This window comes from Arachis ipaensis, chromosome B4 (genome assembly GCF_059453495.1).
Source record: "Arachis ipaensis isolate K30076 ecotype BB chromosome B4, ASM5945349v1, whole genome shotgun sequence".
NCBI classification, from domain to species: Eukaryota; Viridiplantae; Streptophyta; class Magnoliopsida; order Fabales; family Fabaceae; genus Arachis; species Arachis ipaensis.
This window is the reverse complement of record NC_142439.1, coordinates 58,328,317-58,352,663: the sequence shown is the minus strand read 5'-3', so window position 1 is coordinate 58,352,663 and position 24,347 is coordinate 58,328,317. Positions and strand designations below refer to the sequence as shown.

The 24,347-nt window shown below is 38.8% G+C and overlaps 1 non-coding gene and 1 pseudogene across 1 annotated transcript; both read left to right on the top strand.

The window, feature by feature from the left end:
* Positions 1 to 24,347, top strand: part of LOC148567703 (uncharacterized) — a 190,689-nt pseudogene that overhangs the window by 93,180 nt on the left and 73,162 nt on the right.
* On the top strand, positions 18,477 to 18,584 carry LOC148567706 (small nucleolar RNA R71). Its single transcript, XR_015882005.1, has one exon. It is a non-coding gene; the product is annotated as a small nucleolar RNA R71 (small nucleolar RNA).

Genomic DNA, 24,347 nt, shown 5'->3' with positions numbered 1-24,347 from the left:
GATTCAAAATAAAACTGGAATTGTAAATTGCAGTAAATCAGAGGAGTATGAGATGAAGAGATTCAGATCAGGATCTCAGTAGCAAATCAGAGATGAAAAATTTTAGAAGAATCAAAACAGCAAGGAAACTTAGATTAATTCTGAAATCCTAAAGAGAAATTGACAAATTCAGTGAAGTAACAAAAACAGAAAGAAAGCCTATAGCTCAATTGTTCTCCTGTCAAAACAGAAAAGATAAAATTGAAGAAGAAAGAAAATGAAACTCAGAAGAAAAGGAAACCCAGATCTGATCTCAAACTCTAAAATTCTAAAAGGAAAATTTCAAGAGAAAAAGAAAAGTAAAAGAGAAGTGTGAAGTAAAGGCCCCTCCCTCAAATCAAATTTGATCCTATTTATACACTTTCTATTTTCAGTTCTCAAGAAATTAGAGTGGGCCTTTTGGGTTTTTGAAGAAGTGGATCTGAGGTGCTTGGTGGCTTGGGTCAGGGTGCATGCTTGCTCCCAATAGAGCATTGATGAGCGGGTAATTTATACCCTTTTGGCATTGTTTTTACATAGTTTTTAGCATATTTTAGTTACTTTTTATTATATTTTTATTAGTTTTTATGCAAAAATCATATTTCTGGACTTTGCTATGAGTTTGTGTATTTTTCTGTGATTTTAGGTATTTTCTGGCTGAAATTAAGAGACCTGAGCAAAAGTCTAATTCAGAGGCTGAGAAAAGACTGCAGATGCTATTGGATTCTGACCCTCCTACACTCGAAATGGATTTTCTGGAGCTACAGAAGCCCAATTGACACCCTCCTAATTGCGTTGGAAAGTAGACATCTTGCGCTTTCCAGAAATATATAATAGTTTATACTTTGCTCGAGATTTGATGGCCCAAACTGGCGTTTAAATGCAGCCAGAGACCCTTTTCTGGCGTAACACGCCAGAACTGGCACTAGAACTGGAGTTAAACGCCCAAACTGGCATCCAAGCTTGCATTTAACTCTAGAAAAGGCCTATGCACATGTAAAGCTCAATGCTCAGCCCAAGCACACACCAAGTGGGTCCCGGAAGTGGATTTTTACACTATCTGCACTTAGTTACTTATTTTCTGTAATCCTTAGTAACTAGTTTACTATAAATAGCACTTTTTACTATTGTATTCAGGGAGCTTATGCCATTGTTCACATTTGGGAGGCTGGCCATTCGACCATGCCTAGGCCTTCTTCTCTTATGTATTTTCTATGGTGGAGTTTCTACACCTCATAGATTAAGGTGTAGAGCTCTGTTGTTCTTCATGAATTAATGCAAGTACTACTGTTTCTCTTTCAATTCACACTTACTTCTTCTCCAAGATATACTCTCGTACTTAATTCAGTTAAGTCAGAATAAAGGGGTGACCTGTGACAATCACCCACTATCTTCGTTACTCGCTTAGCCAAGATCCGCGTGCCTAACAACCACAAGCGGTCTACATGATGTTCAACGTAGTCATTAGACGACAGCCAGAGTATATTCTCTTGAGTCTCTAATCCACAGACCGAGTCCGTGAGATTAGAACCTTCGTGGTATAGGCTAAAACCAATTGGCAGCATTCCTGAGATCCGGAAAGTCTAAACCTTGTCTGTTGTATTTCGAGTAGGATCTGGGACGGGATGACTGTGACGAGCTTCAAACTCACGAATGTTAGGCACAGTGACAGTGTGCAAAAGGATAGAGAGATCCTATTCCAACACAAGTGAGAACCGACAGATGATTAGTCGTGCAGTAGCTGTACCTGGTATTTTTCATCCGAGACGTGAAATCCGACAGTTGATTAGTCATGCAGAAACCGTACTTGGACCATTTTTATTGAGAGGATCATACAACTTGCCATGGAAGGGAGCATGCATGATCGGATGAAGACAATAGGAAAGCAGAGGTTCAGAAGAAACAAAGCATCTCCAAACGCTTATCTGAAATTTCCACCAATTAATTACATAAGTATCTTATTTTATTTTATGTTTTATTTATCTTTTAATTATTAAAACCTCATAACCATTTGAATCTGCCTGACTAAGATTCAAAAGATGACCATAGCTTGCTTCAAGCCGACAATGTCCGTGGGATCGACCCTTACTCACGTAAGGTATTACTTGGACGACCCAGTGCACTTACAGGTTAGTTGTGCGGAGTTGTGAAAAGTGTGATCACAATTTCGTGCACCAAGCACTCCGTGCACTTTGTGAGCGCTACGTTCCTTTCCCTCAGTGTGCATCCCTCGTGCACCTTTTTTTTTCATTAGTGCTCCCCTAATGAGCACTATGCTCACTCATTGAGCGCTGGCTCTTTGGTTCTTCTTTGGTGCGCAATTCCCTTCCTTGGCGCTCCCTTAGTGAGCGCTATGCTCACTCATTGAGCGTTGCACCTTACGTACGGATGGCACAAGCTTGCCTCCCAAGCTCAAAATCCACAAAAAAGGTAACTAAGTGAGCGTGGCACCCACTTTAGAAGTGAATGCTAGCCATATTTGCTCTTTGAGTGTGGAGTTCTCTAATTGCACGCAACGCTTCCCTGATTCTTCCTTTCTTCATTTCTTCACCTACAAGCAACCAAACAAGCAATCAAAGTTTCACCAAAATCACAAGGTCTTTGCATCATTCATAAAATCAATTAATTCTAGCCTAAACCCTATGATTTTGTGTAAAATAAATGATGTTTAATTGATTCAAAATAATCATGAAAATCCACTCCAATCACTTACTTATTGTGTAAGAAAGTGCATAAAACCTAATGAAACTAATGAAAAATGCTTGTGAAACTAGCATAAGATGATTTGTCATCAACAGGGCATCGTGCGTGCGCACCCACTTGTGCGTTCACACAAAACCTCCATTTTCTGCGTCCTGTGCGTGCGCACCTACCTGTGCACGCACACTGATGTTTGTGTCCTCTGTTCGAAGCGCCTGCACAGCTTGTGCATGGGCGCTCCCCTATTTTTCTTTGCTCTGTGCGTGCGCAGCTACTTGTGCGTATGCACACACCCCTCTTTTCACGCTCTCTGTGTGACCGCACAGTGGTGTACGCCCGCATACCAGCTTGCACCCATTCTGCTGGGAGCGCTAGCACAGCCTGTACACATGAACCCCTCCCCCTTTTCGCTCCTGTGCGTGCGCACGGACCTGTGTGTGCACGCACACATGAGCCTTCCCCATGTAAAAAAAAAGTTTATTCAGTCACCTGTGCGAGCGAACAGTGTTGTGTGCCCACACACCTGAGGTGCGTCCGCATCCCTCTCTGTTTCGCTTCTTGTGCGTGCGCAACTTCTTGTGTGTATGCATGCATCCCTCTTTTTGCGCTCCCTGTGCACTCGCACAGTGCTGTGTGCCCGCACACTCCTTTACGCACCTTCTGCTGGGAGTGCTCGCATGTTATGTGCATCTGCATCTCCCTCTCTTTCGCTTCTTGTGCATGCGCACGGACCTGTGTCCGCACGCACAAGCCTCGACCTGGGCGTTAATCAAGGCAAACACCCTATCCATCCAGCAGCTTCTTTCTCTCTTCTTCTGCCTCTGCTGCTGTGCCACCACAGCCAGACCCTTTCCGGCGACCCTACCGCCGGCATCCTGCCGCCGCCACCTTTCTTTCTCTCTCTTCTCCCTTTCTTATTCCTTTCTTTCTTCTCTTTCTCTTTTCTTTCTTTGCCACCGAAGAGCTTCTTCACCTCTGTGGAACTCTGGTGTGTCTCCGGCAAAGCTAATCGCCGTGAACTTGCAGTGGCTATAATGAGTGCCATTGTTTTATCTTCTCATCTTACTTTCTTCATCCTTTGATTTTCAGGTTTTTATTTTCTTTTTATGTTAATTTTTGAAATTGTTTTTATTTTCTTTTTATATTAATTAGATTAGGTTTATTACTTTCTTTAGTTATCTTTGTATTGCAAGTGTTATATCTGAATTATTGGGTTGTTTTTAATTGAATTTGAGCTTAATTGTGATAAGTTTGCACAATGTACATTAATTGTTTGATGAAATGCCTAAGTCAACTTTTGTTTGATTTATATGATATGGCCATCATATGCTTTCAACATTCTCTTGTTTGGCATATTCTATGATTTGTGCAACTTCAAATATGATTTTTGATGATGATGAACTTGGCATTACCAATGCATTCCGTTGTTTCTTGAACTTGAAGTTCTAATCACCCATGTTTTACATGACTTTTGATCCTTTGTTAATGGGTGCTTTGTTTGCGAATGCATTGTTCTTAGTTGAATTTAATTTTCATTGCTCATTTTAGCAATTGAATTGAGTAATCACATTACAATTTTTCATATCCCTTGATGTTTTAATCAAACATTTTTTACCTTAACTAGAGGACATTGTATATATGATTATCACTTCTTGAAAATGAACAATGATGTTCCACTTTGCTTAAATGGTTATTGTTGTTGTGCACCCTTTTCAATAATGAACTTTCATGTCCATGACGAGCGGATTTCTACCAGTAAAGAATTTTATGAAAATAATCACGTTGTAAGTATAGCTTCTAAACCAACAGGGAATCCTTTCGTACAAAAGTTTTGGTTGTCACAAGTAACAAAACCCAATAAAATTTATAACCGAAGTATTTAAATCTCGGGTCGTCTCTCAAGGAATTGCAGGGAAGTATGATTTATTATTGGTTATGAAAAAGGTATATTTTTGGGTTTTTGAAATAGGGAACAGGAAAATAAACTGGCAATAATTAAAGTAAATTATCATGAAAACCATTGCAAGGTATAAGAACTGGAAATCCCATCCTAGTTATCCTTATCAAGTGTGATGAGAATTGTTTATTACTCCCACTTAGTTAACCCTTACTAAATAAAGGAAAGTCAAGTGGACTAATCAATTTGATTCCTCAAGTCCTAGTCAACTCCGATGGAAAGACTAGCTTTAGAGGGATCTAAATCAACCACAATTTCTAATTTTCAATCAACAGTTGAGTTTGATAACTCAAGTGTCACCAATTACTCGACCAAAGCAAAGGGAGAAGAAATCTAAATTAAATTAAAAGCATCAATAATCATAAATGGAAGAAAGCAATCTTAAATCTGAAATACCTCAAATTATATTAAATAGAAAATCAAATTAACATGGAATACATAAACCAATATTGAGAAAATAAACAAACTAAGGTAATAGAATAAATAAAAGTAGAAGAGAACATAATTTAAAGGAACATTGAACCTGGAATTGAGAAGAAACAATCCTAAAACTAAGAGAAATCATAAATCCTAAAACCTAGAGAGAGGAGAGAGCCTCTCTCTTTAAAAACTACATCCAAAACCTAAAAAAATCAATAATGAATTTTGAATGATTGATTCCCTCATTCTCCAGCCTCTATTCTATGTTTCTGGGCTTGGATTTGGGCTAAAAAGGGCCTAGAAATCGCTGGGGGTGAATTCTGCAACTTTCTGCACGTGGCGTCTGTCACGCGTACGCGTAGGTTACGCGTGCGCGTTATTTGGAGATTTTCCTTGTCACGCATACGCGTCAGTCACTCGTACGCGTCGCTCGTGCTTTGTGCTAAGCACGCGTCCGCATTGTCCATGCGCTCGGGTGTCGCTGCCATTTCCTTCAAAAATTCATTTTGCGCGTTCCTTCCACTTTTTCATGTTTTCTTTTTGTCCTCTAAGCCATTCCTACCCTATAAAGCCTGAAAATACTTATCACACAGATCACGGCATCGAATGGTAATAAAGGATAATTAAAATTAGCATTTTTAAGGCCTAGGAAACATGTTTTCACATATATCACAAAATAAGGAAGGAATTGTAAAACTATGAAAATTATATGAATAAGTGAGCAAAGACTTGATAAAAACCACCCAATTGAGCACAAGATAAATCATAAAATAGTGGTTTATCAGTCCACAACCCCAATAACCATTTCCTTGAAAGAATTCAATTAAGTCAATTTGTGCTTGTTTAAGTTTGCTTGGATCTTAATTCTCCATGCTTGCAACTTAAACACTTGATTGAGAAGCATTGATCTTTGATTGTTTTAATAGTGCGATTGCCATTTCAACCGGCTGGTGTGTGTGTTCTAACTGCGTGCCCATTTGGAATACACACATTGTTTCATCTCAAATCACACTATTTTGAAAGCTTCCAATTAAGAATTTAAATTTTTCTTTACTTTATTTGTGCTTCCTCATTGATCTTATTTTATTGTTGCCATATGATCTTGAAATCTTTTGTTTTTAATTCTCCTTTTTAGGATGCACAAGAAAGGTAAAGCACCGGTCACATCACCGATTGTGCAACCAACAACTCGCCCTCCTAATACTTGGTTCATGGATCACCAAAGTGAGAGACCAAGTACCTTGGTTAACCGAAGAGTCGACTCGCAATATGAAGCAATCGAGAAAAGAACAATCCATTGGGAGAGGACACTGAAGGTTTCAAACAAATACAAGGCAATCATCCATGAAAGGATTGCCTCACTTCATTGTGGATTTCTTAAGCAAGACCCCATTGAAGTTAATGAATCCATGGTGCGGGAATTCTACACTAACTATCAAGTTTAGGAAGCGGAGTCCATATTCCTCTGAAGGAAGATGTTGGATACTTTCAACAAGGCTCTAGAAGCTCTTCTGAAGATTCCCCACATTCCACCTGCGAAGGATGATTATTCAAGGATCAAAGTGGATGTGTTCAAGGGGAGGATGTCCTTGGCTCCTATTCTTAAGAAAATTGGCCATCCCGGTGCATCTTAGAAATATAGCAAGGGAGAAAAATCTGTTCCCGCTAGCATTACTTATTCTAATTTAAATGCCGAGGCATGTATTTGGCATCAAATTGTGGCTGACTATATAATTCCTAGCACCCATGTTACCCATGTCAGACTTAAAGCTGCTTTGCTAATTTGGGCTATTTTGGAAGGAATGAAAATAGCCATTTTTCCTTTGATACGCATATCGATTTGGAAACTCATTTAAAAGAAAAAGGTCAACATTCCTTTCCATCGATGGTGATGCGACTGGCTGTAGCAGCGGGGGTAGAGAGGCACCCGACGGACATCATGATCAAGATACCAAGAGGCAACAAATTCATTCCGCGTGGAGATTTGGATGGATCGACAAAGAAGACACCCTCCAAGAGGAAGGCACCTACAACACCATCATCAAATCCACCAACTTCATCAACTCCTCTACCATTTCTTTGGTCTCTTACGGACTTCTTCTAAGACATATTACATGATATCCATGACATGGAGCGACTTGAGCACAAGCGTTTCGAATGGGTAGCAGCAAAACTACAAGGAAGAGACCATGGCCTAACTCCCAAAGCTTCATCACAGTTAGTTGGGGAGGAGGATGATGGAAGTTATCAACCCATGTCAGTGACCACCAGCTGAAGGTGGAGCCCCAAGTTATCTATCTCTCGGATTATGAGCATGCACGGAGGACCATGCTTTAATTAAGTGTGGGGGAGGATCAGCAACTTTAAGGGGGGTAAAATTCTTTTCTTAGACACTTTGCAATACCTTCTAATCTCTTTTTTCATTTTTGTAATTTTGTTCTTATTGCACTTTGCTTGGTTTGTTTGTATATATTTCTTTAGTGCTTATAGTTTTATGGTAGTAAATACTTGCATTTTGCATGGTAGAGTAAATAATTTTAGTAAAACAACAAGAAATTTTCATGAAATCTCTCTTAGGGCGTGCCATTGATTGAATTGAAAAATTGTTTTTCAACTTGCTTGAAGTATTCTTTTCGTAGAACATAGAAAAAAGAGTTAGAACAATATACCTTGTGAGATTTGAGCTCTAATAGACGGTTGCACATTTTCAACCATAAAGTTTGTTCTTGTGTATTATACTCCTTTTTGATTGTGATACTAGATTTGCGTGAATCTTTATTTCCCATATTTGGTGTTTGAATGCATTTAGTATGATTGAGGACATTTTTGATAATGAACTCACTAACCCATATGGCCAACCCTTAAATTCAACTTCGTAACCCCTTTTTGAGCCTTTAAATCCCCTTTTGTTCTAATTCTAAGCACATTATTCTCCTTAAAGCGAAAAACCATTGATGTCCTTGGATTGCTCTTTGATTAGCTTGGGTGGAGTAGTGTGTGTTACCCAAAGTGTGGGAAAAATTGTTGGAAAACATTGGTGATGAAGTTACATGGGATATTCATTGTGAAAATTTGGAAAATGGGTAAACACTCATGCATTCATTGTTCAAGACATATGCATCTCTTGTTGTTGATAAAAACAAGAAAATTTTGATTTTGTAAATAAATAAAAAAATCAATCAAATCAAATCTTGTGCAAAGTAGCATATGAAATAAAAAGATAAATAAAGGGTGCATATATTTGTATTTTGGAAAGAAAATACATGAGTGGATGTGAGAAAGGGGATAAATGGGTAGTTGGGTTGTTTTGTTATGTGTATATAGGATGGTATAGGATTAGCTGGACACTTGAGCAAATCAAAGATCTAATTCACTAAGTCCACTTAACCATATTAATCTTACCTTAACCCTAGCTCCATTACAACCCTCCAAAGACATTATGATATTTGTTTTCATGTATCAAATATTAGTTGATTGTTAGATTACTTGCAAATCTTTGAAAATCATGATTAAAGCAGAATTGAGTGATTAAGCCCTAAACACTGAGCGAATAGAGTGAATACACATCCGGTGAGGGGTTTGATCGCTCAATTCTATGTTGTTGTTTCTTATATTGTATCTTCTCGCAAGTTGCTTGTTAGTTTTGATGATCTCAATTCAATTCTTTGGACATTGATCATAGTGCATTGACTCTTTGCCTTGGCCCTAAGGCTTTCTTGGGATTGATTGGAATTTCATGGTTTGTTTCTTCTAACTTTCAATAGAGTAGATATTAGTAGGTAACATCTAGGATAGTTGCATCCATATAGGTAGTATATTAAATAAATTATTTGCCCTTTCATTCATCTCCTTTGATTGTGATTAGCATGAGGACATGCTAGTGTTTAAGTGTGGGAGAATTGATGAATCCATATTTTACGATAATTTTTTGTTAGAATTTAGAGGATTTTATCATACGAACCTACACTTATTCCCTTAAATAGCATGCTTTTGCGCTTTCCTTCTAAATTATGCTTGATTTTGAAAACATGCTCTTTTATGCCTAATTTAACTTATTTTATTCTATTTGCCTTCCATTCGATACCTTGATGCTGTTTGTGAGTGATTTTAGATGCATAAGGTAAGAATGGCTTAGTGAGAATGGAAGAGGAGCATGCAAGGAGGAGGAAGCATAAAGAAACAAAGGAGAAGAGCATCCCGATGTGCATGCACACAACCACTTGTGTGTACGCACAGGAAGCAAAGCAAAGCGAAGTGTGCGCGTGCACAGCTTCTTGCGTGTCGCACGATCATCAAAAGTATCATGAAGTGTGTGTGTGCATAGCCTCTTGTGCGTACGCACAACCTAAGATTTCGGCCAAATGTGCATGCGCACACGTCTGTGCGTACGCACAAGTACCCGCACATGCCTTCATTAAAAACGCACGTGACTCGCGCTTTGAGGGGCTTGGAGGCCCAATTCTAATGGCTAGAGTTCATATTGCAAGGGGAAAACATTGTAGAATCATAACATATCATTAGGGTAGTTTTAGATAGTAGTAGGATGCTTTTGGTTTTAGTTTAGTTTTTCTTTAAGTTTTCTCTCAACACCATTAGGGTTTCTATTAGGGTTTTACATTTCAAGTACCATTTTTCATTTTTGATCTTGGATTTTTGCTTGCCTCCATTGTAAGTATTCCTTAATTACTACTTTTATAGTTACAATTTTGATACTCTTTCTTGTAGTTAAAGTCATAGTGTTAATATATATACTTTTTGCAATTTTGATCTCATGTTGATGATTTTGATGATTGATGATTATTACATGCTTGGTTGAGTTACTATTGTTGCTTTTGATCATTTGTTGCTCATAGTTTCAAGAATTTTCTCAATTTCGTCATAATTTATGTTTATGCCCACAAAGTGTTTGTGGAAATGTCAATTTTGATTATGGGTTAAATTTGCACCTCTTAGCTTGGGGAAAATGAGCATATGGGTTTCTAGAGTTGGAATATCCAATATTTAGTGATAATTCTTGGATTGTTAATTGTTATTGTTTCCACTAACGCTAACTTGTTGCTAAGGCAATTAGCAAGTGAGTTAGGATTTGTGGATTAAGAACAACTATGCTCACTTGAACTACTCTCTAATGTGAGGGTTAACTAGGTAATATTAATCCATTACAGTTGTCATAGTTGTAGTTGCAACAAGGAAAGGATTCCCTAGCTCATCCCAAGCTAAGATTCTATTTATGTTTTGAATCACATATACATACATCAATCACTTTTATATGTTGTTCATATTACATAGCTAGTTCTTTAATTCCTTTATTAGTTTATTAATTGCAATTTTGAGTGTTCTTTTATTCCTTTAATTATTTATCTCTTCATTGAAAATCTCGTTGCCTTCACAATCGAAATTGCGCACTTATTGATCACTAGTCCTTGGGAGATGACCTAGGAATTAAAACTCCCGGTTTATATTTGTTTTGGATAGTTACAATTTGTTCTTTTAAACTTTGATGGAAGATTGTTTGTTGGTTGGGAACTATACTATCAACGGAATTATTTTTTGAAAATTCTCAACCGACGATAATCCTATCATCAGAACCCTTTGGATTCGAATTTAGCTTTGCTTAAATTCCCAGATAGTGGTACCCAGAGTTCTTAAGCGTACTCTTTTGCTTTTGGATCATGACTTTAACTGCTCAGTCTCAAGTTTTTCACTTGACACCTTCACACCACAAGCATTTAGTTAGGGATAGCAACTCAAAGCCTTGGATCCTTGCTCTTTAGGCTAATTTTTAACCCTCCTAACCATTGATGCTCAAAGTCTTAGATCCTTACACTTTTGATTTTTCTTTTATGAGCATTCTTTTTCTCTTCTATTTTTTTTTCTTCTTTTTTTCCTTTTTATTTTTTTCTTTTTCTTTTTCTGCTACTTTTTCTTTCTTTAAGAATCAATATTTTTGAATTTTTTTTCAGAGAGTCAATAATACTTCTCTAAATTCTTTGTTCTTCGAGAGTCAATATACTCAACTTCAATATCAATCATGCACTGTTAATTTATACATTTAGAAAATAAATGCAAGGCCACCACATCAAATTAGTTGGAATAACTAATGCTGTAACTCAAAACTTATGTATCTCACTGATCTTTTTCAAATAAAATTTTTCTTTTTAAGCATGGTGAGGGATACAGAGGATATCTCATAACCAAAGCAAAATAAGAAAATAAAACTAGAAAAGAACAAAATACTAAACGTGATCATGAACTTAGAAAAGAAAACAAACAATAAACTAGAGTACAGTGAAAATAGAAATAAAACAAGTTGAGAGATAATGGGACTCAACAACCTCAGTGATGGCAGCTGCTGCTCCCTCTGGAGAACCCAATGGAGCATTTGAGCTCCTCTATGTTACGCCCTTATCTCTATTATTCCTCTATTAATCTTCTCTAATCTTCTCTTATTTCATGAAGCGTACTAGCGTGCTCCCTATGCTCTACTCTCAGCTGCTCTGCGTTTGAGCTCAGCTCTCCTATTGAGGTATTCAGTTGATCCCAATAGTCATGGGGAGGAAAATACATCCCTTGAGGCATCTCAGGGATCTTTGGTGGAGGCGGCTGCACAGGCTTTTACTATGGTTCATGTGCAGGCTCTCTTACATGTTTCATCTTCCTCTTTGTGATGGGCTTGTCCATCTCAATAAGGGCGTCTCCAGCTATGCCAATTCCAACTGAATTACATAGGCGATATATGAGGTGTGGAAATGCTAACCTCGCTTGAGTGGAGGTCTTTTCAGCCACCTTGTACAACCTTTGAGGTATCACTTCATGTACCTCTACCTCATTCTCAAGCATAATGCAATGAATCATTATTGCTCGGTCAATAGTAACCTTAGATCAGTCACTTGTGGGGATGATAGAGTGGTGCATAAAATTGTGATCATCAACAATAGCGCCAAAGGACTTGGAGCTCTTAAACGTGAATCACACTTTGTCACAATTCCGTACAACTAACCAGCAAGTGCACTAGGTCGTCCAAGTAATACCTTACGTGAGTAAGGGTCGATCCCACGGAGATTGTCGGCTTGAAGCAAGCTATGGTCACCTTGTAAATCTCAGTCAGGCGAATTCAGATGGTGATGGAGAATTGATAATTAAAAGATAAATAAAACATAAAATAAAGATAGAGATACTTATGTAATTCTTTGGTTGGAATTTCAAATAAGCGTATGAAGATGCTTTGTTCTTCCTGAACCTCTGCTTTCCTATTGCCTTCTTCCAATCATTCATACTCCTTTCCATGGCAAGCTTTATGTTGGGCATCACCGTTGTCAATGTCTACTTCCCGTCCTCTCAGTGAAAACGTTCCAAATGCGCTGTCACTGCACGGCTAATCATTTGTCAGTTCTCGATCATGTTGGAATAGGATCCATTGATCCTTTTGCGTATGTCACACGGCCAAAAATCGCGAGTTTGAAGCTCGTCACAGTCATCCCTTCCCAGATCCTACTCGGAATACCACAGACAAGGTTTAGACTTTCCGAATCTCAAGAATGACCGCCAATAATTCTAGCCTATACCACGAAGGTTCCAATCTTAGATTAGAAACCCAAGAGATATGCATTCAAGCTTGTTTGCATGTAGAACGGAAGTGGTTGTCAGTCACGCGTTCATAGGTGAGAATGGTAATGAGTGTCACATAATCATCACATTCATCATGTTCTTGGGTGCGAATGAATATCTTGGAGAAGAAATAGACTTGAGTTGAATAGAAAAACAATAGTACTTGTATTAATTCATGAAGAACAGTAGAGCTCCACACCTTAATCTATGGTGTGTAGAAACTCCACCGTTGAAAATACAAAAGCGATAATGGTGTAAGCATGGCCGAATGGCCAGCCTCCAAGGTCTAGGGACTAAACGTCCAAAGATCGATCAAAATACAATAGTATAAGGTCCTATTTATAGAGAACTAGTAGCCTAGGGTTTACAGAAATCAGTAATTAATGCAGAAATCTTCTTCCGGGCCCACTTGGTGTGTGCTTGGGCTGAACATTGAAGCTTCTATGTGTAGAAACTTTTCTTAGAGTTAAACGCCAGCTTTTGTGCCAGTTTGGGCGTTAGAATTCTTGAGCTGACTTGGAACGCCTGTTTGGGCCATCAAATCTCGAGCAAAGTATGGACTATTATATATTGCTGGAAAGCCCAGGATGTCTACTTTCCAACGCAATTGAGAGAGCGCCAATTGAGTATCTGTAGCTCCAGAAAATCCACTTCGAGTGCAGGGAGGTCAGAATCCAACAGCATCTGCAGTCCTTTTTCAGCCTCTGAATCTGATTTTTGCTCAAGTCCCTCAATTTCAGTCAGAAAATACCTGAAATCACAGAAAAACACACAAACTCATAGTAAAGTCCAGAAGAGTGATTTTTATTTAAAAACTAATAAAAATATAATAAAAACTAATTAAAATATACTAAAAACAATGCCAAAAAGCGTATAAATTATCCGCTCATCATAACACCAAACTTAAATTGTTGCTTGTCCCCAAGCAACTGAAAATCAAATAGGATAAAAAGAAGAGAATATACAATGAATTCCAAAAACATCTATGAAGATCAGTATTAATTAGATGAGTAGGGCTTTTAGCTTTTTGCTTCTGAACAGTTTTGGCATCTCACTTTATCCTTTGAAGTTCAGAATGATTGACTTCTATAGGAACTCAGAATCCAGATAGTGTTATTGATACTCCTAGTTAAGTATGTTGATTCTTGAACACAGCTACTTATGAGTCTTCTCCGTGAGCTTAAGCATTTTATTTTCTAATATTACCACCGGATACATAAATGCCACAGACACATAACTGGGTGAACCTTTTCAGATTGTGACTCAGCTTTGCTAGAGTCCCCAATTAGAGGTATCCAGAGCTCTTAAGCACACTCTTTTTGCTTTTGGATCACGACTTTAACCGCTCAGTCTCAAGTTTTCACTTGACACTTTCACGCCACAAGCACATGGTTAGGGACATCTTGGTTTAGCCGCTTTGGCCGGGATTTTATTCCTGTGGGCCCTCCTATCCACTGATGCTCAAAGCCTTGGATCCTTTTTATCACCCTTGCCTTTTGGTTTAAAGGGGTATTGGCTTTTTCTGCTTGTTTTTCTTTTTTACTTTTTTTTTCTTTCTTTTTTTTCGCATATATCCTTTTTTCTGCAAGCTTTTCACTGCTTTTTCTTGCTTCAAGAATCAATTTTATGATTTTTCAGATCATCAGATAACATTTCTCCTTTTCCCTCATTCTTTCAAGAGCCAACAATTTTAACATTCATAAACAATCAAATTCAAAAAATATGCATTGTTCAAGCATTCATTCAGAAAAATAATAGTATTGCCACCACATCAAAATAACTAAACTATTTTAAAATTTTAAATTCATGCACTTCTTTTTCTTTTTCAATTAAAAACATTTTTCATTTAAGAAAGGTGATGGATTCATTTTCATTGCTTTAAGGCATAGACACTTAGACACTAGTGATCATGTAATAAAGACACAAACATAAATAAACATAAAGCATAATTTTTGAAAAACAGAAAATAAAGAACAAGGAAATTAAAGAACGGGTCCACCTTAGTGATGGCGGCTTGTTCTTCCTCTTGAAGATCTTATGGAGTGCTTGAGCTCCTCAATGTCTCTTCCTTGCTTTTGTTGCTCCACTCTCATGGTCCTTTGGTCTTCTCTAATTTCATGGAGGAGGATGGAATGCTCTTGGTGCTCCACCCTTAGTTGTCCCATGTTGGAACTTAATTCTCCTAGGGAGGTGTTGATTTGCTCCCAATAGTTTTGTGGAGGAAATTGCATCCCTTGAGGCATCTCAGGGATTTCATGATGAGGAGTTTCCTCATGCTCTTGTCCATGAGTGGGATCTCTTGTTTGCTCCATCCTTTTCTTAGTGATGGACTTGTCCTCATCAATGAGGATGTCTTCCTCTATGTCAATTCCAACTGAGTTGCAGAGGTGACAAATGAGGTGAGGGAAGGCTAACCTTGCCACAGTAGAGGACTTGTCCGCCACCTTGTAAAGTTCTTGGGATATAACCTCATGAACTTCTACTTCCTCTCTAATCATGATGCTATGAATCATGATGGCTCGGTCTATAGTAACTTCAGACTGGTTGCTAGTGGGAATGATTGAGCGTTAGATAAACTCCAACCATCCCCTAGCCACGGGCTTGAGGTCATGCCTTCTTAGTTGAACCGGCTTCCCTCTTGAATCTCTCTTCCATTGAGCGCCCTCTTCACAGATGTCCATGAGGACTTGGTCTAACCTTTGATCAAAGTTGACCCTTCTAGTGTATGGGTGTGCATCTCCTTGCATCATAGGCAAATTGAATGCCAACCTTACATCTTCCGGACTAAAGTCTAAGTATTTCTCTCGGACCATTATAAGCCAATTCTTGGGGTCCAGGTTCACACTTTGATCATGGTTCTTGGTGATCCATGCATTGGCATAGAACTCTTGAACCATTAAGATTCCGACTTGTTGAATGGGGTTGGTGAGAACTTCCCAACCTCTTCTTCGGATCTCATGTCGGATCTCTGGATATTCACCCTTTTTGAGCTTAAAAGGGACCTCGGGGATCACCTTCTTCTTGGCCACAACTTCATAGAAATGGTCTTGATGCACCCTTGAGAGGAATCTCTCCATCTCCCATGACTCGGAGGTGGAAGCTTTTGCTTTCCCTTTCCTCTTTCTAGAGGTTTCTCCGGCCTTTGGTGTCATAAATGGTTTTTGAAAAACAAAAAGCTTTAGCTTTTACCACACCAAACTTAGAAGGTTTGCTCGTCCTCGAGCAAAAGAAGAAAGAAGAGAGTAGAAGAAGAAGAAATAGAGGAGATGGAGGGGGCTTTATGTTTCGGCCAAGGGGGATAGGTAGTGTGTATGTTGTGTGAAAATGAAGGAGTGAAGATGGGTTTATATCGGAGTGGAGAGAGGGGTATGGTTCGGCCATTATAGGTGGGTTTGGGTGGGAAAGTGGTTTGAATTTGAATGGTGAGGTAGGTGGGGTTTTATGAAGGATGGATGTGAGTGGTGAAGAGAATGGTGGGATTTGATAGGTGAGGGATTTTTGGGGAAGAGGTATTGAGGTGATTGGTGAATGGGTGAAGAAGAGAGAGAGAGGTGGGGTAGGTGGAGATCCTGTGGGGTCCACAGATCCTGAGGTGTCAAGGATATCTCATCCCTGCACCATGTGGCGTGCAAAACGCCCCTTGCTGCCAATCCTGGTGTTAAACGCCAGGCTGCTGCCCATTTCTGGCGTTTAACGCCAGCTTCTTACCCATTCCTTGCGTTAAACGCCAGTCTGGTACCCATTGCTGGCGTTAAACGCCAGTCTGGCGCCCATTTCTGGCGTTAAACGCCCAGAATGGTGCCAGACTGGGCGTTTTAACGCCCATTCTGCTACCCTTACCGGCGTTTAAACGCCAGTAAGTTTCTCCTCCAGGGTGTTCTATTTTTCATTCTGTTTTTCCTTCTATTTTTGCTTTTTCAATTGTTTTAATGACTTCACATGATCATCAACCTACAGAAAACATAAAATAACAAAAGAAAATAGAAATTTAACATAGATAATTAAAGATTGGGTTGCCTCCCAACAAGCGCTTCTTTAATGTCAATAGCTTGACAGTGGGCTCTCATGGAGCCTTAAAGATGTTCAGAGCAATGTTGGAACCTCCCAACACCAAACTTAGAGTTTGAATGTGGGGGTTCAACACCAAGCTTATAGTTTGGTTGTGGCCTCCCAACACCAAACTTAGAGTTTGACTGTGGACGCTCTGTTTGACTCTATATTGAGAGAAGCTCTTCATGCTTCTTCTCCATGGTTACAGAGGGGTATCCTTGAGCGTTAAACACAAGGGAGTCTTCATTCACTTGAATGATCAATTCTCCTCTGTCAACATCAATCACAGCTTTTGCTGTGGCTAGGAAGGGTCTGCCAAGGATGATGGATTCATCCATACACTTCCCAGTCTCTAGGATTATGAAGTCAGCAGGGATGTAATGGTCTTCAACCTTTACCAAGATATCCTCTACAAGTACATAAGCCTATTTCTTTGAATTGTCTGCCATCTCTTGTGAGATTCTAGCAGCTTGTACCTCGATGATCCCTAGTTTCTCCATTACAGAGAGAGGCATAAGGTTTATACTTGACCCTAGGTCACACACAGAGCCTTTTCAAAGGTCATGGTGCCTATGGTACAAGGTATTGAGAATTTTCCAGGATCTTGTCTCTTCAAAGGTAATATCTGCCTAGTCAAGTCATCCAGTTCTTTAATGAGCAATGGAGGTTCATCCTCCCAAGTCTCATTACCAAACAACTTGGCATTTAGCTTCATGATTACTCCAAGGTACTTAGCAACTTGCTCTTCAGTAACATCTTCATCCTCTTTAGAGGAAGAATACTCATCAGAGCTCATGAATGGCAGAAGTAAATTCAATGGAATCTCTATGGTCTCTATGTGAGCCTCAGATTCCCATGGTTCCTTATTAGGGAACTCCATGGAGGCCAGTGGACGTCCATTGAGGTCTTCCTCAGGGGAAATCACTGCCTCTTCCTCCTCTCCAGGTTCGGCCATGTCAGACGTGTTTATGGCCTTGCACTCTCTCTTTGGATTCTCTTCTGTATTGCTTGGGAGAGTACTAGGAGGGAGTTCAGTAATTTTCTTACTCAGCTGACCCACTTGTGCCTCCAAATTTCTAATGGAGGACCTTGTTTCAGTCATGAAACTTTGAGTGGTTTTAATTAGATCAGAGACTATGGTTGCTAAGTCAGAGGGGCTCTGCTTAGAATTCTCTGTCTGTTGCTGAGAAGATGATGGAAAAGGTTTGCTATTGCTAAACCTATTTTTTCCACCATTACTGTTATTGAAACCTTGTTGAGGTCTCTGTTGATCCTTCCATGAGAGATTTAGATGATTTCTCCATGAAGGATTATAGGTGTTTCCATAGGATTCTCCCATGTAATTCACCTCTTCCATTGCAGGGTTCTCAGGGTCATAAGCTTCTGATTCAGAGGAAGCTTCTTTAGTACTGCCTGTTGCTGCTTGTATTCCAGACAGACTCTGAGAGATCATATTGACTTGCTGAGTCAATATTTTATTCTAAGCCAATATGGCATTCAAAGTATCAATTTCAAGAACTCCTTTCTTCTGATTTGTCCCATTATTCACAGGATTCCTTTCAGAAGTGTACATGAATTGGCTATTTGCAACCATTTCAATGAGTTCCTGAACTTCTGCAGGCGTCTTCTTCAGATAAAGAGATCCTCCAGCAGAGCTATCCAATGACATCTTGGATAGTTCAGACAGACCATCATAGAAGATACCTATGATGTTCCATTCTGAAAGCATGTCAGAAGGACACCATCTGATCAATTGCTTGTATCTTTCCCAAGCTTCATAGAGGGATTCACCTTTCTTCTGTCTAAAGGTTTGGACTTCCACTCTAAGCTTGCTCAATTTTTGAGGTGGAAAGAACTTTGCCAAGAAGGCATTGACTAGCTTTTCCCAAGAGTTTATGCTTTCTTTAGGTTGTGAATCCAACCATGTCCTAGCTCTGTCTCTTACAGCGAAAGGAAAGAGCATAAGTCTGTAGACCTCAGGGTCAACCCCATTGGTCTTGACAGTGTCACAGATTTGCAAGAATTCAGCTAAGAACTGATGAGGATCTTCCAATGGAAGTCCATGAAACTTGCAATTCTGTTGCATTAGAGAAACTAATTGAGACTTAAGCTCAAAGTTGTTTGCTCCAATGGCAGGGATTGAGATGCTTCTCCCATAGAAGTCGGGAGTAGGTGCAGTAAAGTCACCAAGCACCTTCCTTGCATTGTTGGCATTGTTGTTTTCGGCTGCCATGCTTTCTTCTTCCTTGAAAAGCTCTGTTAGGCCCTCTAGAGAGAATTGTGCTTTAGCTTCTCTTAGCTTTCTCTTCAAGGTCCTTTCAGGTTCAGGATCAGCTTGAACAAGTATGCCTTTATCTTTGTTCCTGCTCATATGAAAGAGAAGAGAACAAGAAAATAGAGAATCCTCTATGTCACAGTATAGAGATTCCTTGAGGTGTCAGAGGAAAAGAAGAATAGAAGGAGAAGATAGATAGAAGAGAATTCGAACTTATAAAGAGGGATAGAGTTCGAACTGCACCTTGAGGAGGAGTGTTAGTTCCTTAAATAGAAGGATGTGAGAAGAGGGGAAGAATTTTTGAAATTAAAGTAAAAGATTTTGAAATAATTAAAAAGAAATTTGAAAATTTGATTGAGATTTTTGAAAAAATTAAGATTAGGAAAGAAATTAAGTGATTTTTTGAAAATATTTTAAAATTAGAAATTAAAAAGATATGATTGAGAGTTAATTTTGAAAAAGATGTGATTGAGAAGATATGATTGAGAAGATATGATTGAAAATCAATTGTTTTTTAAAAAAAGAAAGTTTTAAAATTAAAGTTGATTATTTGACTAACAAGAAATTAAAAGATATGATTCTAAAATTTAAAATTTGATTATTTTGAAGTAAATCATTAATAGTAACAAAGATTTTCGAAAATTATAAAAAAATAGAAAGAAATTGATTTTGAAAGGATATGATTGAAAAGATATGATTTGAGAAAGATTTGATTTTGAAAAATTATGAAAATTTGAAAAAGATTTGAATTGAAAACAAAATCTTCCCTCTAGTGTCATCCTGGCGTTAAACGCCCAGAATGGCATCCATTCTAGTGTTTAACGCCCAAAATCCTACCATTTTGGGCGTTAAACGCCCAGCCAGGTACCCTGGCTGGTGTTTAAACGCCAGTTTTCCTTCTTCACTGGGCGTTTTGAACGCCCCGCTTTTTCTGTTTGATTCCTCTGCTGAATGTTCTGAATCTTCAATTCTCTGTATTATTGACTTGAAAAGACATAGTTTTGAGAAAAAAAATTTTTTTTTGAATTTTTCAATGATGAGAAACAATCAAAATATAACTAATCTTAGGAAAGTCAAATTAAACAAACAATGCATGCAGGACACCAAACTTACAAATTTTCATATAAGAGACACTAACAAATTGAGAATGCATATGAGAAACAACAAAACACACAAAACAAGAGAATCTAAAGATCAGAGCAATGAAATCATCAAGAACAACTTGAAGATTAATGAAGAACATAATGCATGTAATTTTCGAAAATTATAGGTATGCAATTGACACCAAACTTAAAATTAGACACTAGACTCAAACAAGAAACATAAAATATTTTTTATTTTTATGATTTTATAATTTTTTTTTTGTGGTTTTTTCGAAAATTGAGTGGAAAAGAAAATAAATGGATTCAAAATTTTTAATAAGAGTTCCAGGAATCATTGCAATGCTAGTCTAAGACTCCGGTCCAGGAACTAGACATGGCTTACTAGCCAGCCAATCTTTCAATGAAAGCTCCAGTCCAAAACACTAGAGATGGCCAATGGCCAGCCAAGCTTTAGCAGATCATTGCTAACAACAGCAAAATTGATAGAAATCAATAAGCTCTTGTGATGATAAGTTGAAACCTCGGTCCAAAAATTTAGACATGGTTTCACAACCAGCCAGACTTCAACAGATCATCATGAAACTCTAGAATTCATTCTTAAAAACTCTGAAGAAAAAAATAGAAATATATTATTTTTTTTTGAATTTTTTGAAAATAAAAATAAAATAAAATTACCTAATCTAAGCAACAAGATGAACCGTCAGTTGTCCAAACTCGAACAATCCCTGGCAACGGCGCCAAAAACTCGGTGCACGAAATTGTGATCATCAACAATGGCGCCAAAGGACTTGGAGCTCTTAAACATGAATCACACTTTGTCACAATTCCGCACAACTAACCAGCAAGTGCACTGGGTCGTCCAAGTAATACCTTACGTGGGTAAGGGTCGATCCCACAGAGACTATCGGCTTGAAGCAAGCTATGGTCACCTTGTAAATCTCAGTCAGGCGAATTCAGATGGTGATAGAGAATTGATAATTAAAAGATAAATAAATTATAAAATAAAGATAGAGATACTTATGTAATTCTTTGGTTGGAATTTCAGATAAGCGTATGAAGATGCTTTATTCCTCTTGAACCTCTGCTTTCCTATTGCCTTCTTCCAATCATTCATACTCCTTTCCATGGCAAGCTTTATGTTAGGCATCACTGTTGTCAATGGCTACTTCCCGTCCTCTCAGTGAAAACATTCCAAATGCGCTGTCACCGCACGACTAATCATCTGTCGGTTCTCGATCATGTTGGAATAGGATCCATTGATCCTTTTGTGTCTGTCACACGCCCAACAATCGCGAGTTTGAAGCTCGTCACAGTCATCCCTTCCCAGATCCTACTCGGAATACCACAGACAAGGTTTAGACTTTCCGGATCTCAAGAATGACCGCCAATAATTCTAGCCTATACCACGAAGGTTCCAATCTTAGATTAGAAACCCAATAGATATGCATTCAAGCTTGTTTGCATGTAGAACGGAAGTGGTTGTCAGTCACGCGTTCATAGGTGAGAATGGTGATGAGTGTCACATAATCATCACATTCATCATGTTCTTGGGTGTGAATGAATATCTTGGAGAAGAAATAGACTTGAGTTGAATAGAAAAACAATAGTACTTGTATTAATTCATGAAGGACAGCAGAGCTCCACACCTTAATCTATGGTATGTAGAAACTCCACCGTTGAAAATACAAAAGTGATAATGGTGTAAGCTTGGCCGAATGGCCAGCCTCCAAGGTCTAGGGACTAAACATCCAAAGACCGATCAAAATACAATAGTATAAGGTCCTATTTATAGAGAACTAGTAGCCTAGGGTTTACAGAAATCAGTAATTAATGCAGAAATCTTCTTCCGGGCCCACTTGGTGTATGCTTGGGCTGAGCATTGAAGATTCCATGTGTAGAGACTTTTCTTGGAGTTAAACGCCAGCTTTTGTGCCAGTTTGGGCGTTTAACTCCAGCTTTTGTGCCAGTTCCAGCGTTAAACGCCAGAATTCTTGAGCTGACTTGGAACGCCTGTTTGAGCCATCAAATCTTGGGCAAAGTATGGACTATTATATATTGATGGAAAGCCCAGGATGTCTACTTTCTAACACAATTGAGATCACGCCAATTGGGCTTTTGTAGCTCCAGAAAATCCACTTCGAGTGCAGGGAGGTCAAAATTCAACAACATCTGCAGTCCTTTTTCAGCCTCTGAATCAGATTTTTGCTCAGGTCCCTCAATTTCAGCTAAAAAATACCTGAAATCACAGAAAAATACACAAACTCATAGTGAAGTCCAGAAGAGTGATTTTTATTTAAAAACTAATAAAATATAATAAAAACTAATTAAAATATACTTAAAACATACTAAAAATAATACCAAAAAGCGTATAAATTATCCGCTCATCATAGAGCATTGGATAAATGCCAACCATCCTCTGGCCACAGGCTTGAAGTCAAGCCTACCCAGTTGGTATGGCTTGCGTTGTGCGTCCCTTCTCCACTGTGCTCCTTCCACACAAATGTCCACAAGGACTTGATCTAGTCTTTGGTCGGAGTTCACCCTTTTTGTGTAAGAGTGTGGGTCTCCTAGCATGTGTGGCAATTGTAGTGCCACTCTCACACTTTCTGGGTTGAAATCTAAGAGTTGCTCTCGGACCATGGTGCTCCAATTTTTGGAGCTTGGGTTTACACCTGTATCATGATTATTGGTGACGCAAGCATTGCCGAAGAATTCTTGCACCATTAGCGTTCCGACCTCTGAAATAGGATTGATCAGACTTTCCCAATCCCTTGTCCAGATCTCATGTTGGATCTTCGGATATTCTCCTTTTTTGAGCTTGAATGGGACCTCGAGAATCACCTTTTTGTGCCTTACCACATCATAGAAGTGATCATGGTGCACTTTGGTGAGGAATCTCCATGATTCCCAAGGTTCAAAATTGGACGTGGGAGCCTTTCCCTTTCTCTTCCTTGAAGCTTCGCCGGCCTTTGGTGCCATTGATAAACTCCATTTTTAGGGTTTATCTTGTGCTTAGTTTAGGGAGTTTTACCACCTTTTACCCACATTTACTGAATGAAATGGCATGGTTTCATGATTTTCTCCTAATTTGTACTTGAATGTGAAAACATGCTTTTTAGGCCCTTAATTAGCTAAATTTAATTCACCTTTGATTCCACTAGATGCCTTGATATGTTTGTTAGTGAATTTAGATTGGAAAGGCTCGGATTGGATCAAAGGGGTGGAGAGGAAAAGCATGAAAGTGGAAAACTCATGAATAAACAAGGATTTGGGATGCTGAGAACGACGCGCACGCGCACCAGACGCGCAGGCATGGATTGTGACATCGCAAGGCGACGCATACGCGTACATGACGTTTACGCATGGTGATAACATGTCACCATGTCATGTTTTCCTATGCTTTTTCACTAGTTTTTTTACTTGGTTTTCATGCATTCTTATGCAATAAGTAAGCCATTTGGGTGGAATTTCATGTTTCCTTTGATTCGATCAACCATGGATAATTTAATGCATTTTCATGAGATTTTGTGCTATAATTGTCGTATATTATGAAAGAGAAACAATCTCATGATTTTGAGCATAGCTTTTATGTTTTGATTGATTGATGATAGGTGAAAAGAGCTTTGAAGAAGGTTGAAGAAAGAAGGAATGGCAAAGAGCAAGAGAGGACAAAAAGCTTGAGCCAAAGTTTGCCTCAAACTTTAGCTCAAACTTTTGGAAGAGTTGAAAACACCCTGGATGGAGCAAAAGCTTGCGCCAACGTTTGCCTCAAGCTTTTTGACAAACGTTGGCGCCACACCAACATACCCAGGGGAGAAAAAGCTTGCGCCAACATTTGCCTCAAGCTTTTTGGCAAACGTTGGCGCCACACCAACATACCCAGGGGAGAAAAAGCTTGCGCCAACGTTTGCCTCAAGCTTTTTGGCAAACGTTGGCGCCACAACAGCCTGAAGGGGTATACTTCCAACAAGAATAACTTGAGCTACAGAGCTCCAAATGAGGTGATTCAAAAAGAAATGAAAAGTAGGAATCGAGAGATTTTCAAGCATATATGGCACTGCATGATGGACACTAAAATTGAGGGAGAAAACTGCCCCGAAATGTACATAAACGAACATGGTGGCAACCTGCAGTGAGGCCAACTGACCTCTGCACCTTCGACGGAGTATAACTCGAGTTGTAGAACTCCAAATGATGCGCTTCCAATGGCATTGGA